The following is a 13,672-nucleotide window of genomic DNA, read 5'->3' on the forward strand; positions in this document are numbered from 1 at the left end:
TCAGATCAGAGAAATTCTATTAATCCCAGAGGGGAAATTGATTTGTCATAGCAGCATGCATGCAGCAGAAGTATAAAAACAAGTGTCGCAATAGAGATACAGATAGATTCATTTACTATTAACTCTAATGTTTATGAGATATTAGCAGGTATCAGGTGCTTCAGCAGCCCCAAAGCTCTGATTCTAGAATCGCCCCTGGCAGGTATTACAGGTGTACAGGTGTAATACTTAATAATTGAAAAAAATATATACAAGATATTCAAAAACTGCAAGCTAAGAATGGGAGGTTATACACTCTATAATACAGCCTTCACCTAACACTGCTGTGTAATTACAGTGTGAGAAGGAGACCATTGTTTGTTCTCTCCACTTAAATAAATAAATAAAAAAGTTTAAGACGACTTGAAAAATGGCACAAAAAACAAACATATTTTGCATGTTTGGATCTTAACAAGATTCCAAGTAGAGCTTCAACATGCAACAAGAAGAAATGGGAGTGAGACATAAAAACATGATTATGCAATTTATTGAAAACAAGCTTAAACTGAAACAAGCTGTTTGACAGCTGATCAAAATTTTAGGACCACACCTCAAAAACACCCTGTAAAGCCCCCAAAACAGAAATCAAAGTTCCAAACATGAACTCAGTAATGAACAGCTCCTCCGTTATTGTAGATCACTTTAAAAATTTGTTGCGGCAGTGGGAACATTTCTCCAAGTGGTGAATTGGATTTAGATCAGGGGGACATGCGGGATGGTCCAAAAGAGTGATGTTATTCTCCTGGAAGAAGTCCTTTGTCCTGCAGGCATTGTGTACTGTAGCGCTGTCCTGGTGAAAAACCCAGTCGCTACCACACAGACGAGGGCCCTCAGTCACGAGGATGCTCTCTGCAACATCTGGACACAGCCAGCAGCTGTTTGACCCCCCTGCACCTCCTGAAGCTCCATTGTTCCACTGAAAGAAAAAGGACCCCAGACCACTATGGTGCCCCTCTCCACTGTGGAGCATAGAAAACATCTCAGGTGGGATCTGCTTGTCCTGTCAGTAACGTTGGAAACCATCAGGACCATCAAGGTTACATTTTTTCTCATCAAAGAATAAAACTTTCTTCCACCTTTCAATGTCACGTTTGGTGCTCTCTTGTCCAAACGGTCGGTTCTGTGGCGTTCAAGGAGACGAGGCCTTTAAGACGATGGTTACGGGGCTGCAGTCAGCACCAGTAACGGCCTTAATTTGGGTCGAGGATCGTCTTGACGGCTCAGTGCTGGTGAAATTTTTTTGGGCCTTCCACTTGACGTTTTTGTTCCATAACCCTTTAAGATCATTTAAGAAATTCCAAGTAACTCTCTTACTGCGTTCTACCTCAGCAGCGATGGCGTGCAGTTCAACAACCGACTACATTTAAAAAGGGAACATTTTCAATAAATTGCATGCTCAAAAAATGTTTTGTCACACTCCCATTTCTTGTTGAAGCTCGACTTGGAACCTTGTTAAGATCCAACCATGCAAAATATGATTTTTTTGCTATTTTTTGAGTGGTCTTAAACTTAAACTGGGCTGTACTTATCATTATATTTCTTTTACTTGAAACTAAAACCAGTCATTGTGAGGCTCAAACCTTTGGCTTTGTGCTTACAAAACAACAACAACAAAAATTTCCTCTGACCTCCGGGAAAGTGTGGAATAAAGTCTGGAGCTCTGAATTCCTCGATGAGTACAACTACAAAGAACCATACAAGGAAAAAGTGATCCCCATTCATGCAGTCCAAGTTAATGTCTGTCAGCGAACTGGTAAACCAGCTGCTGAGGAAGAGGAGAAGAGTGAGCTGACGGAGCATGAAGTCACCGTCTGTGGATGCAGCGATGGTGACTGCTGATGAAAGGATGCAGGGTTAGCAAGCTGTTAAAGCAAACAAGCAGACCCACCGGAGAGAGCTCGTCGGTCTGGTCTGTGAGCGGACGGGACCGAGGTACCACACAGTTCTTGGCTGGACTAAATGGCCAGCGAGTGATGTGCCGGTGGTCCATGATGGCGTTCCGGATGTTCACACTGGACAAACCTGGGATGTTGTGGATTTTGGCCTCAGCGGCCTGCAGCTCATAAATGTCCTTCTATCTCTGATGGTGCAAGCGAAAGACCTCCAACAATGATAATCGCAGCTGGCTTTCATAAACAGTGTAACTGTGTTGTGCCTGCTTATTTATTCCATTGCCTAATGTCGGTTTGAAGAGAAAAGGGAAAATTGTAAATCAATGCTAGGGTTTAAAAATTAAGCCAGAAGCAGCCAGTCATCAATTAATCAACGGAAAATTAAATTCTGTCACCTAACTGATCATAAATATCTCTGATTTGAAGGTTTAATTCTTTTTTAAAACAAAAATCATCAGTGAACGGGAAATTTTTGCAAAGGATTTAACTTTGGACATTAAAGAACTGCGTCTGAAGTATGCACTGATCTGCAAATTGTAAAATTGTAAACATGAACCGTATAAAGTAACGGTATGTGTTAGACTGACAGCACATGAATGCCAAAAACACAACTGCTTTGCAATGACATGAGCAGCGTTCTCCGCCTCGGCTGTTATCGTTTCTGGTAAATTAAATCAGGGTTTTCTTCCTTCTTTAGGTTTGATGTCCTTTTACAAAACACCTGGTTGTTGTTCAGTTCAGCCATGTTGTCCATATTGATGTGTGGTTTGTGTCTCTGTTAATGATTGTGGCTGGTTTTAAATATTGCAATATTTCTACTTTGTTCCCCTCCTTATTTCAACCAAATACTTTGTTTATGATTCATTCTTCAGATTACTACTTTTGTTTGACTTTGTTGATTACATTTAATTCATTAATTACATTTTTTGGCTTTAAATTAAATACATTTTTGAACAGTAAAAAGCTACAATGCCATAATGCAGTATTTGCCCCCTTACTGATTTTTTTTCCCTGTATTTGTCATATTTACTTATAAAACATCTTTAAAAAATTTAAATGATCATTTTATTTATTAAGGGGAAAAACTACAACACATCAAAAAGTAACACATCATGCCACAATCTAAAGAAACAAAGCCACAAAGCCATTTCTGATGCTTTAGGACTCCAGCAAACCACAATGAGAGATATTATCTACAAATGGAAAAACTTGGAATAGTGGTGAACCTTCCCGGGAGTGTCCAGCCTAAATTACTCCAAGAGTGCATCAACAACACAATCAGGAAGTCACAAAATAACCCAGAACAAATCCTAAAGAACCGCAGGTCTCAATCCCAAGCACAGACCTTATGTGCTAAAGTAGAAGTACAGATACTAGTGTTAAAAATACTCCAGTAACAGGTGAAGTACTGATTCCCCTTCTTTACTCAAGTAAAAGTGAAAAAGTACAGGTTCTGAAATCTACTCTAAGTAATAACACAAAGTTAGCATACCTCAGTTTGTTTTGCAGCACATGAATAAAAAAAATTACTTCACATCATGTGCAGATCAATACTTTATTTATATAGCACATTTAAAAGACCAGAGGTACTCCAAAGTGCTTCTCAATAATAAAATATGAAATAAAATTAAATATTGGTACAGATACATTTCCAGACAAAACAAAGCACGAATTAACCCGTGAGTGCTGTGTTAAAAGAAATATTTCACACCTAGTGTAGGTTAGGTAAAATCAACGCAGAAATATCAACAGCTTTAAAATTACATACAAATGCAATAAAAGTACAACGTGTACATGCGATAAATCACTAACTAATCTAAAATGCAAGATCAATTAAATGTGTTTTCAATCGTGTTTTAAAAGACTGAATCGATTCTGATGAGCGAATATGAGCTGGGAGACTGTTCCAGAGGTTCGGTGCAGCAATGGCAAAGGTACGATTTTCAGCCGGGACCGAGGTTGCACCAAGAGCATTTGGCTCGATGGTCGAAATGCTCTCCTGGAAGTTACAGGCTGAGAAGTTCAGTTAAATAGCACGGCGCAACATTATTTACGATTTTGAATGTAAGCAATAAAATCTTAAAATCAATCCGATATTTGATGGGCAGCCAGTCAGCAAGGATCGGGGTAATGGAATCAAACCTTCTAGTACCAGTTAAAAGGCGTGCCGCTGTTGTAGTTTATGAAGGGCAGATTGGAGGCCCAGGTAAAGGGAGTTGCAGTTGAGGTAACAAAGCGGGGCAAACGACAACCGACAAATATCTGACTTTTAAAAATAGGACTTACATGTACACGAAGTTCAGATATTTATTTAAAAATGTAGTGAGTCACAAAAATAAATACTCAAGTAAAGTACAGATACCTGAAAATTGTACTTAAGTACAGTAACAAATTGAATCGAATCGAATAGAATAATCTAATAATCTATAGGGATTATTATAGGGATAATCAAGGGGAAATTTGGTTCTAACAGCAGCAAAAAACACACACATATATATACAAACATATATACAAACAGAACAGGACACAGGACAGAAACACACACAATTTTTACATATTTACATCATGGACATTAGTTACCAAATCAGAGTACTGTACAGTTATTAAAATGAAAGTACAGATAAGTGGTAAACCCAGGGTGTAGTGTGCAAACAGAGCAGGACACTGAAAAATGTTTAAAAAGTTAAGAACATTTAGAATAATCAGAAAAGTACAGATTGTGTAGTGTACCTGTGCATTAAAAAGTAAACGTGTAACTTCCAATAAGTTAGCATATATAAACTGAGAAAAGTAATGTGCAAGTTATAATAGTAGTAGTTGTTCGGTTGATTAGTGCAAGTTGCAGCGCCGATGTAAACATCTATGTTTGTTGGGAGCAGTTCTGATTGTACAGTCTGACAGCTGCAGGGAGGAAGGACCTGCAGAAACGCTCCTTCATGCATCGAGGATGCAGCAGTCTGTCACTGAAGCAGCTCTGCAGTTCAGCAACATTTACATGCATGGGGTGGGAGACTCTGTCCATCAGAGGAGTTGTTTTGGCCAGAGTCCTTCAGTCTCCCCCCACCTGCACTGGGTCCAGGGTGCATCCCAGAACAGAGCCGGCCTTCCTGATGAGTTTATCCAACCTCTTCCTCTCAGCTGCCGATAAACTGCTGCTCCAACATACCACACTGTAAAAAATGACAGATGCCACCACAGAGTCATAGAAAGTCTTTAGAAACGCTCAGTCGCCTCAGCAGGTGGAGTCTGCTCTGACCCTTCCTGTAAAGAGCATCAGTGTTGTGGCTCCAGTCCAGTTTATTATTCAGGTGAACACCCAAGAGTCCAATATCTCACTGTCCACTCCCTGGATGTTCACCGGTAACAAAGTATTTGTACTTTGTTTCATCCCTCCTCTGTTAAGGTCAGAGTTCATTATTCAACTACAAAAGAGAAAATGGGCCAAAATGGCGTCCGTGGGAGAAATCCAAGGAGAAAACCACTGCTGACCAAAAAAAAAGGACAAAGGTTTGTCTCATATTTGCCACAAAAATACCTCGATGATCTCCCAAGACTTTGGGGGAAATATGAGACAAACCTTTGTCCTTTTTTTTGGTCAGCAGTGGTTTTCTCCTTGGATTTCTCCCACGGACGCCATTTTGGCCCATTTTCTGTGGACTGATGAGACAAAAGTTGGTGTTTTGGAAGGTCTGAGTCTCATCATAAAGTCCCAGCATAAAACTAACACAGCATTTCAGAAAAGGCCCATGGATGTAGTAGCGTGATGGTCTCGTGCTGCTTTGCTGCTTTAGGACGACGTGCCATAACTGATGTAGCCATGAATTTTGCTCTCTGACAGAAAATCCTGATAGTCTGTTTGAGCCCTGAAGCTCAAGCACACTGCAGGAGGACTGTGATCCACAACACACCAGCAAGTCCACCTCCGAATGGTTCATTCCTCTTTAATAGAATAGAATAGAATAGAATTCAACTTTATTGTCATTGCACATGCACAGGTAGAGGGCAACGAAATGCAGTTTGCATCCATCCAGAAGTGCTTTAGTGATATAGATATATTACAATATATATTAGCAATAATATAGATATGTAAGTATATTACAGAAATGGGTCTATTATGGTATGTTATAATGTACACGGTATGAAGTATGTTGTGAATATTCTATAACTATAAGTATGTACAGGCTGTAGTGAGTAACTGACTAATAACTGACATCATCATTTTTACTCAGTACATTTGTATTTAATCAGATTATCTTTGTGTAATATTAAACCCTGTTTGATAATGTGAAGCATGGATGTGTGACAAATATGCAAAAAAACTAAGAAATTATGAAAGGCTTTCATAGCACCATATGTGCAGTTGAGCAATTTCACAAAATTGCATAATTTTTCAGTGTCAGCTACAGAAACAGGCCGTGCTTGATAAGAGCTCACCTAAGTGCTAGAGTGCTGGAGTTTACAAGAAATCTTGTGTAAGAAGTGCAGTTGGCATGAACCACGACTCAGCGCAGAAAGACCGACTGAGCAAATTAACAGGTTGCTGCACAGGATACCCGTGTGGGTACAGCAAGTTCTGGGTCTCGTTGTCACGTGCCATGCCCGATCCACTAAAGTTTACCGTGTTGATACTCGTTTGGCCCTGCTGGACCCCAATAGGTGACTCATGTCAAAACAGTTTCAAGAGTTATACAATGCTCTCCAACATGGCTGGAAACCGTCAGCAACAGCTGGGCAGGACAAGTAGCAACTCTCGGCTCTGCATTTCATCCCTGAGCAACACTTCACTGATTAATCACGCTCTCCGAGCACACTTTCCACAGCTGATGAGAACTGCATGAAGCTCCGGATCCTGATCTGCTGAGGTGGGGTTACCCCCACTCGTAACATGGGCTTTCCTCCCAACAAATACTCTGATATCAGGGAAGCAGACACATCACAGTGTGATTTATATGTTTACAGAATCAACAGGCCTCGACCCTTTTTCATGGATTGGTCTTTAATCTAATGGATTAAACCATAAATGTACTGTGATGTTGCTCTCCAATGGCTCGGGATTTACTGCAAAGACAGTACAAGAAGCATGGATTCATTGAGGTCCTGATTTTGGATTTTTCTTGCAGTGAATCTTGTTTAAATATCCGCACCAGTACCTGTTTACTGGGAAGAGCTTGGTTACTTTGCTCCCAGCTGCTTTTGGGAATTCAATGAGTATCTGGCCTCTTTCCTCCCACTGCCTAAACACTCACAGGCTGAGCACCCTTGCACCGAGTTCCCTGCAGCTGTCCTCTGGGTGTCAGAACAGCTGGATACCAGACCTGACGGTGATGGTGGTACTGCGCTAGCAGCAGCAGGCGGCTTGTATTCCCCAGCTGCTGGAAAGCCCGACTGCTCACTGTGCCATCTCTGGGGAAGCTTCACTCAGGATACAAAAGAAAACTGAACTGAACGTAATAGGAAGGAAAAAAATCGAGCGGAGGCAGCCGGGTCAGCTCACTCTGGGAACGCAGGCTGTGGAGACATAACCTAAACAAGCACAAGCTCTGGAGAGTGGAGCGCAGACCTGCAGGCCGGTGAGGGTGGTGCATGGTACAGCACATCACTGCACATTGTCTCACACCTCAGACACCACCACCTCCTCCTCCTCCTCCTCACCCATCCACCCCCTGCCCCCCTTTGGTCATTCAGAGGCGGTGGAGGATTTCGCGGTATGACCCATGTGCTTATAACACTGAGCCTATTCATGCCGTCTGCCCATTCATCATCAGCATTTAGGGAATACAGGCAGGACTGTTTGGATTCTCAGCACAAGGCCGCTCCAAAATATGAAACCTGAACCCCCCGTCTGTTCAGTGTGAGCACGGGTGGAGTAAACATTTAGTGCTCATGCCTGAGGATTTGGAGACCACAATTGTTCTGTGCAGCACTGAAGTATTTCTGGCGGAACGATGGCTTTCCTTCAGCCTACTTCAGTTTGAGAAGCTTTCTTTTCTCAGAGGCTGCCAAGACGCATCTCTCAAACATTTTATCCTTGCAGGCAGCTTCACTGTTCAGAAACACAGAAGAATAAATGCGATCTACGTGACTTTTTCAGCCTCATGCTTCTTGTTTTTCTGGTCTGCTTCCCAGAGATTTTATAAACCAGAGGTGGAGCCGAAGTGTTGCAACAGTCACCGCAGACTGAAATCAAGTCACTAGAAAAACTTAAGTAGAACGATTTCTTTGTGTGCATTGTTTCCACTGGGACATAATTTAAGAGCGCAACAAGACATTAAACATCTGAAGACTTGATCCCAGTGTCCACACTCACAGATCTGTCTGTTGCACATTGGATACTTTGTCAGGTACACCTTGATGCTGTGTATTTGTAGCATAGATTCAACAAGGTGCTGCAGACATTTCTCAGAGATTTTGCTCCATAGCACATAGTCGCTGCAGATTTCAGATCATGCACCAGAAGCCTTTGATACAAGGCAAGATAGATCCATACTGTACTTTAATGTTGTATACACCACGTTCTGATCTAAATATCACAGCAGAAATCTTCTAACATTCTACTTTGGTTAGTCTGTGTAAATTTTAGCCACAGATTCCCATCCTTAGCTAACAGGAGTACCACCAGGCGTGGTCTTCTGCTGCTGTAGATGGTCTACAGCAGCAGAAGACCACGCCTGGTGGTTTCTGTGCATTTGGAGATGCTCTTCTGCAGATCTCAGCTGATTTGAGTGGATACGTTACAGTTGCCTTCCTGTCAGCTTGAAGCAATCTGGTCATTCTCCTCAGACCTCTGGTATCAACAAGGCATTCTCACTCAAAAAACAGGATGTTTTCTCTTTTTCAGACTGTGCTCTGTAAACCCTGGAGATGGTTGTGTGTAAAAATCCCATCAGACGAGCAAGCCTTTCCCACTTCAGGGAACTTCAGGAGCTCATCTTAACCATGCCTAAATGCCTAAATGCACCGTGTTGCTACCATGTGACTGAGCGATCAGATATTTGAGCACCCTGATGATGCTGCTGCTTCTTTCCTGTTCATCGTCCTCTTGTTCCACAGCAAAAGCTCAAAAGTGATGTGATGGAAAGGAAAAACAGCTCAAAGAAGCAGCCTCAATAGTCAGTTGTTATTTTCATTAAAGTGTCAGATAGAAGAGAAGCAATCACAGCCTATTGCTTAATTCAACACTTTGGGGGATTTTTTGCATTGGAACTGAATGACTCACTCTACTGGCGTTTTCCACTTGTTTCAACATAATAAGGCTTCAGTCACCACTGGTCCTGGTGACTTGTTAACATGAATATCTTCACAGGTTCAGTCCCTGGCAGCGTTGATGGCTCTTGGCCTTCTTAGCGTTTGTTCACATGGTGTTTTTATAGAGGGTAACGTCTCCAGCGGCGGCTCTTCATTTCCCCACAGGCGAGCAGACCGCAGACTTCCTGGAAAAGGCTCAGTGGCACGTTTGCAGACCAGTGAGCCTTGCACATAGGCAGGCATTAGGTGACCTTTAAAATCAAGTCATGTTTGTTAACTGCAACAAGTAGATGGATTAAGCATCTCTTGACGGCTTAACGGGAAAACACACAATGCTAAAATCTCCATCCACATAGCTGTGAGCTAGTATATTAGAGGTAAGGCCCTATGATCCCCTATGACAGACCTTCCCAAAGTGGGGGGCGCAGAGCCATTGAAGGGGGGGGCATGAAAAGGAGAAAAAAAAAGTAGTAGTAGCCAGCACGAGGCTCCCACACAAATGCAAAGCAGGAGATGAAGCATCACTGAATATGTTTCCAAACCAACTTCATTCTAAGCCTAGAAAATCTGGTGAAGCAAATCTTCCCTTTGGCTTCACCTTCACAAGTGCTGAGGTAGGTCTCCCTGCAGGATTGGTTTTCCCTGTGTAGGGAGCAGCGCTGGGCTCTTCAAATCACGGACAAACAGGATCCCACATTCTTGATTTTCTACTCCTGACATTTTGGAGATGTTTGCTCTTTATACAGTAAAGTTACAGCGGGATAATATCAGGCTGATCCTGCCAGGATTTATTCCCTCGGTTCAAATCACGGACAAACAGGATCCCACAGCTGTTTATGTTTTTAAACCCATTTTGGACAGAGAGACATTTTTGAAAAATGTATTGACAGCAATGTTGAATATTATTACACAGGAACAAAACAACTAACAAAATAATCACACGTGACGCCTCTGCCTTTCTAAATGGAGGGACAGTAACTGCATGTGTGTGTAAGCATGTAAACACTGCAGACAGAGACAAAATACTGTTAATCTGACTATCTGCCATTCTGCAATTCATCTCATGTAAACAATAACGTGGCGCACAGCGTGACGTGAAAAAGGACACATACCTTTGAAGTTGCATGATGAACTCTGTATTCCTCGTCCACACATAAACACAAAAAAGAGGTTTTTAAAAATCTCCGTTTTCGGTGATTCGAAACGCCGTTTACGTGTGAACGAAACAGCTGCGTTTTCAAAATCACCCGTGTAGGTGCGGACGCAGCGTAAAAGAGTTAGTAGTTTATTTTCTTACTACCTGAAATTTATTGCAGATTACTTGTATTTGCTTAATTGTTTACTAAATGTTTGAGGTGTGAAATAAACCGCAATGGAGCAAAATATGGGCGTGTGTGGTTGGAGGACGTTTTTGTGCGTGTGCATGCGCGAGGGGGGGGGATATTTTTCTTGTAAAACAAAGGGGGGCCCAGCAAAAAAAGTTTGGGAACCACTGCCCTATGAGCGCTCTCAGCTGGAAAGGAAAACTCCCTTTCCAGAGGAAAAAACCTCCCAGGTTCAGGGAGGAGCAGCCTCTGGGGGTTGAAGGGAAAGAGGAGAGGGTGAAAAGAGATAAGATAGAGACAAAACCCACAGTATGAGAGAGAGGATAGAGTTTAATGACATGCAGCAGGGATTTATAAATATACAGGAAGCTATCAACTGGGATTTTCCCACACTACCATCTCTGGGGTTTATCATCTAACCAAGCAGCAGTTCTCTGGGTGAAAATGCATCGCTGGCGCCAGAGGCCAAAGGAGGGTGGCCGGACTGCTTTCAGCTGACTCAAATAAGTCCTATTTTCCTTTAGTTTGCTGTGGTGGTGTGTTTATACCAGGACATTGTGGGTTTACAGAGACAGAGAGTGGGTGTGGGTAGGTAAACTAATTCAGAGCCACCTGAAAGAATGTTGTCTATACAAGAGATGAGTGGGAGGGGTGCTAATAAGAGGTGAGATGCAAAAGGGTCTGGTCAGTGATTATGGGGTACCTGGCTACAAGCTGACCATCTCCATCCCTTTATGTCCCAACTTCCCGCCCTCATCCCAAACCGGTCACAGCAGATGGCCCCGCCCCTCCCTGAGCCTGGTTCTTCCAGAGGTTTCTTCCTGTTAAAAGGGAGTTTTTCCTTTCCCCTGCCACCAAGAGCTTTCTCCCAGGGGCTCGTCTGATTGTTGGGTTTTCTCTGTATTATTGTAGGGTCTCTACTTTACAATATAAAGCGCTTTGAGATGACTGTTGTTGTGATTTGGCTTTATATCAGTTGAATCAATTGTAATTGAATCAAATCTATTGATGGCTGCTTCCAGCAGGATAACGTGCCATGTCACCAATCTCATTAATCACAAACTGCTTTCTTGAACAACACAGTGAGTTTGTACTCAAATGGCCTCCACAGTCACCAGATCTCAGACCAGTAGAGCCCCTTTAAAATGTGGCAGAACAGGAGATTCACATCATGGATGTGGAGCCAAGAAATCTGCAGCCACTGTGTGATGCCATCATGTTAATGCACCCTACTGAATCTTTACTGTAAAGACTTGTCTTTACTGAGTGCACCTGTGCTATAGCTGTGCAGTGGTAGATTTTAATCCTGAAGAAGCTGCATAAAAAAAAAAATTTACAGCTTGGAAACAACAGAAATGTCACCTGTAGCACATCCACCTAGTCTAGCATGACTTCCAGGTAGGAATAAGAGTTTTGTGAGGCTTCTACTCCTTTCTGAAAATTACCTGCAAGGTTCACAATGCCCACTTTGGGAATATGATTCACAAATAAAGCCTGCTGCAGTCTCCTCCTACTCCGCAGCGACAGTTGAACAGGATATTTCTATCATTCACCACCGTTTCACCCTACGTTATAAAAGGTGTAGGAGTTTCTCTGCACAGCAGGCTGATGCTTTAGAAGAGGCAGGACAGCTGAAGCGAGGTGAACCTGGGTCAGCGGCAATATTGAAAGGGACTCGTGCACTTTGTTCCTCAGAGATGTTTAACCGAAGAGTGTCTGGTACAGTGGAGTTAAATGATGGTGGTGCAGACACTACTGAAGAAGCAGGAACATTAGTTTGCAGCAGACTAAACACATAGGTTTCCCTATCTCTCTCTCACACACACACACACACACACACACACACACACACACACACACACACACACACACACACACACACGGGTACGCCTATAAATCATCTGAAGTGGTGGGCATGACTGGCCTGCACGCCTTTCATTTAAAGCAGCTGCAGAAATAAACGTGCTGTAATTATTAAAGGTGGACCGAGACAGTAATGGATTTGTGTTGAGATTGGCACCCGGATGGATTTATGACTTCACTGAAAAGGCAACTGACAGCATGAAGTCTTTATGCGCTCTGAATTTAGGTGATAAAGTAACCAAACACACTGAGACTCGTGTGAGGATTAAAGCCTTCAAATCTGGTGCAAATTAATAAAGTTAATAAACTAAGAGACTCAGACCTGCACAAAGCCCATCTGAGCTGCTTTTTCAGGTCAAGTGTTTAACCTCTGAGTAAACACCCAGAGCAGCCCTCCCTCTGCTGGACAGACAGATTAGACCCTTTATTTTGATTTTCCAGGGAAAACCAAATCAACTCGGTTTTTCAGTTAAGAGACTGAAGAGAGAAGAGAAATCACGATAGCTGCGTCTCTTACTATCATAGGAACATCGACAGATGTTTATTAACAAGCTGTATCATAAACAGAGAAAATTATTTTAGGATTTTTGCCGTTTTCAACATATTCGTCGTCTTTTGAAATTCTTGTTTCTTTGACACTTGTTTTTTGTAAAAAAATAAATAAATAAATAAGCGAAATCCAGCATTTGAAAATCAGAAAATTAGCATGTGTGATTATTTTTGTCATTGACTGGCACCCGCATTCAGCGTGAAGTACAAAGCAGCTGCAAATAAGCTGAAATTATACATCAGAAGACAAACGAGTCAAAGCCTCAGGGCCTCAGCTCTCCAAAATCAGTTTTAGACCCCCTTCATTATCTTGTAATCAAGCTGTCTCAAATCACAGATTATCCTCTTTACAGGAAGCAAAGTATAATAGGCCAAAGCAAAGACAGTGTCACGATAACGAGCGTACAACAGCCGAGAGGAGCGTCTCTGTCGTGCTCTGAGTGTCTTTAAGAGTCCCTGTGAAAGAAGAAAAGTCCTTTGGGCTTGAAGTATTGTTGTTATTTATTACATTTGTCTGTTTAAACTTTTTAAGGACATCTTCAATCACTTTTTAGGTCCCTTACTAGTACTGGTTTGGACCTGCTTCCGTTTCTGAGCTGCTGTAATTCGTCATGGCAGAGATTTGACAAGGTGCTGGAAACATCCCTCTCAGGTTTTGATCGATGTTGACATGATAGCTTCACACAGTTGCTGTAAAGGAGAATCTCCGGTTCGTTTGAAATCACTGTAATGTTATGGGGTGGTGTGTTATCCAGCCAG

The sequence above is a fragment of the Simochromis diagramma genome, unplaced genomic scaffold (genome assembly GCF_900408965.1).
Source record: "Simochromis diagramma unplaced genomic scaffold, fSimDia1.1 OVJJ01000334.1, whole genome shotgun sequence".
NCBI lineage: Eukaryota > Metazoa > Chordata > Actinopteri > Cichliformes > Cichlidae > Simochromis > Simochromis diagramma.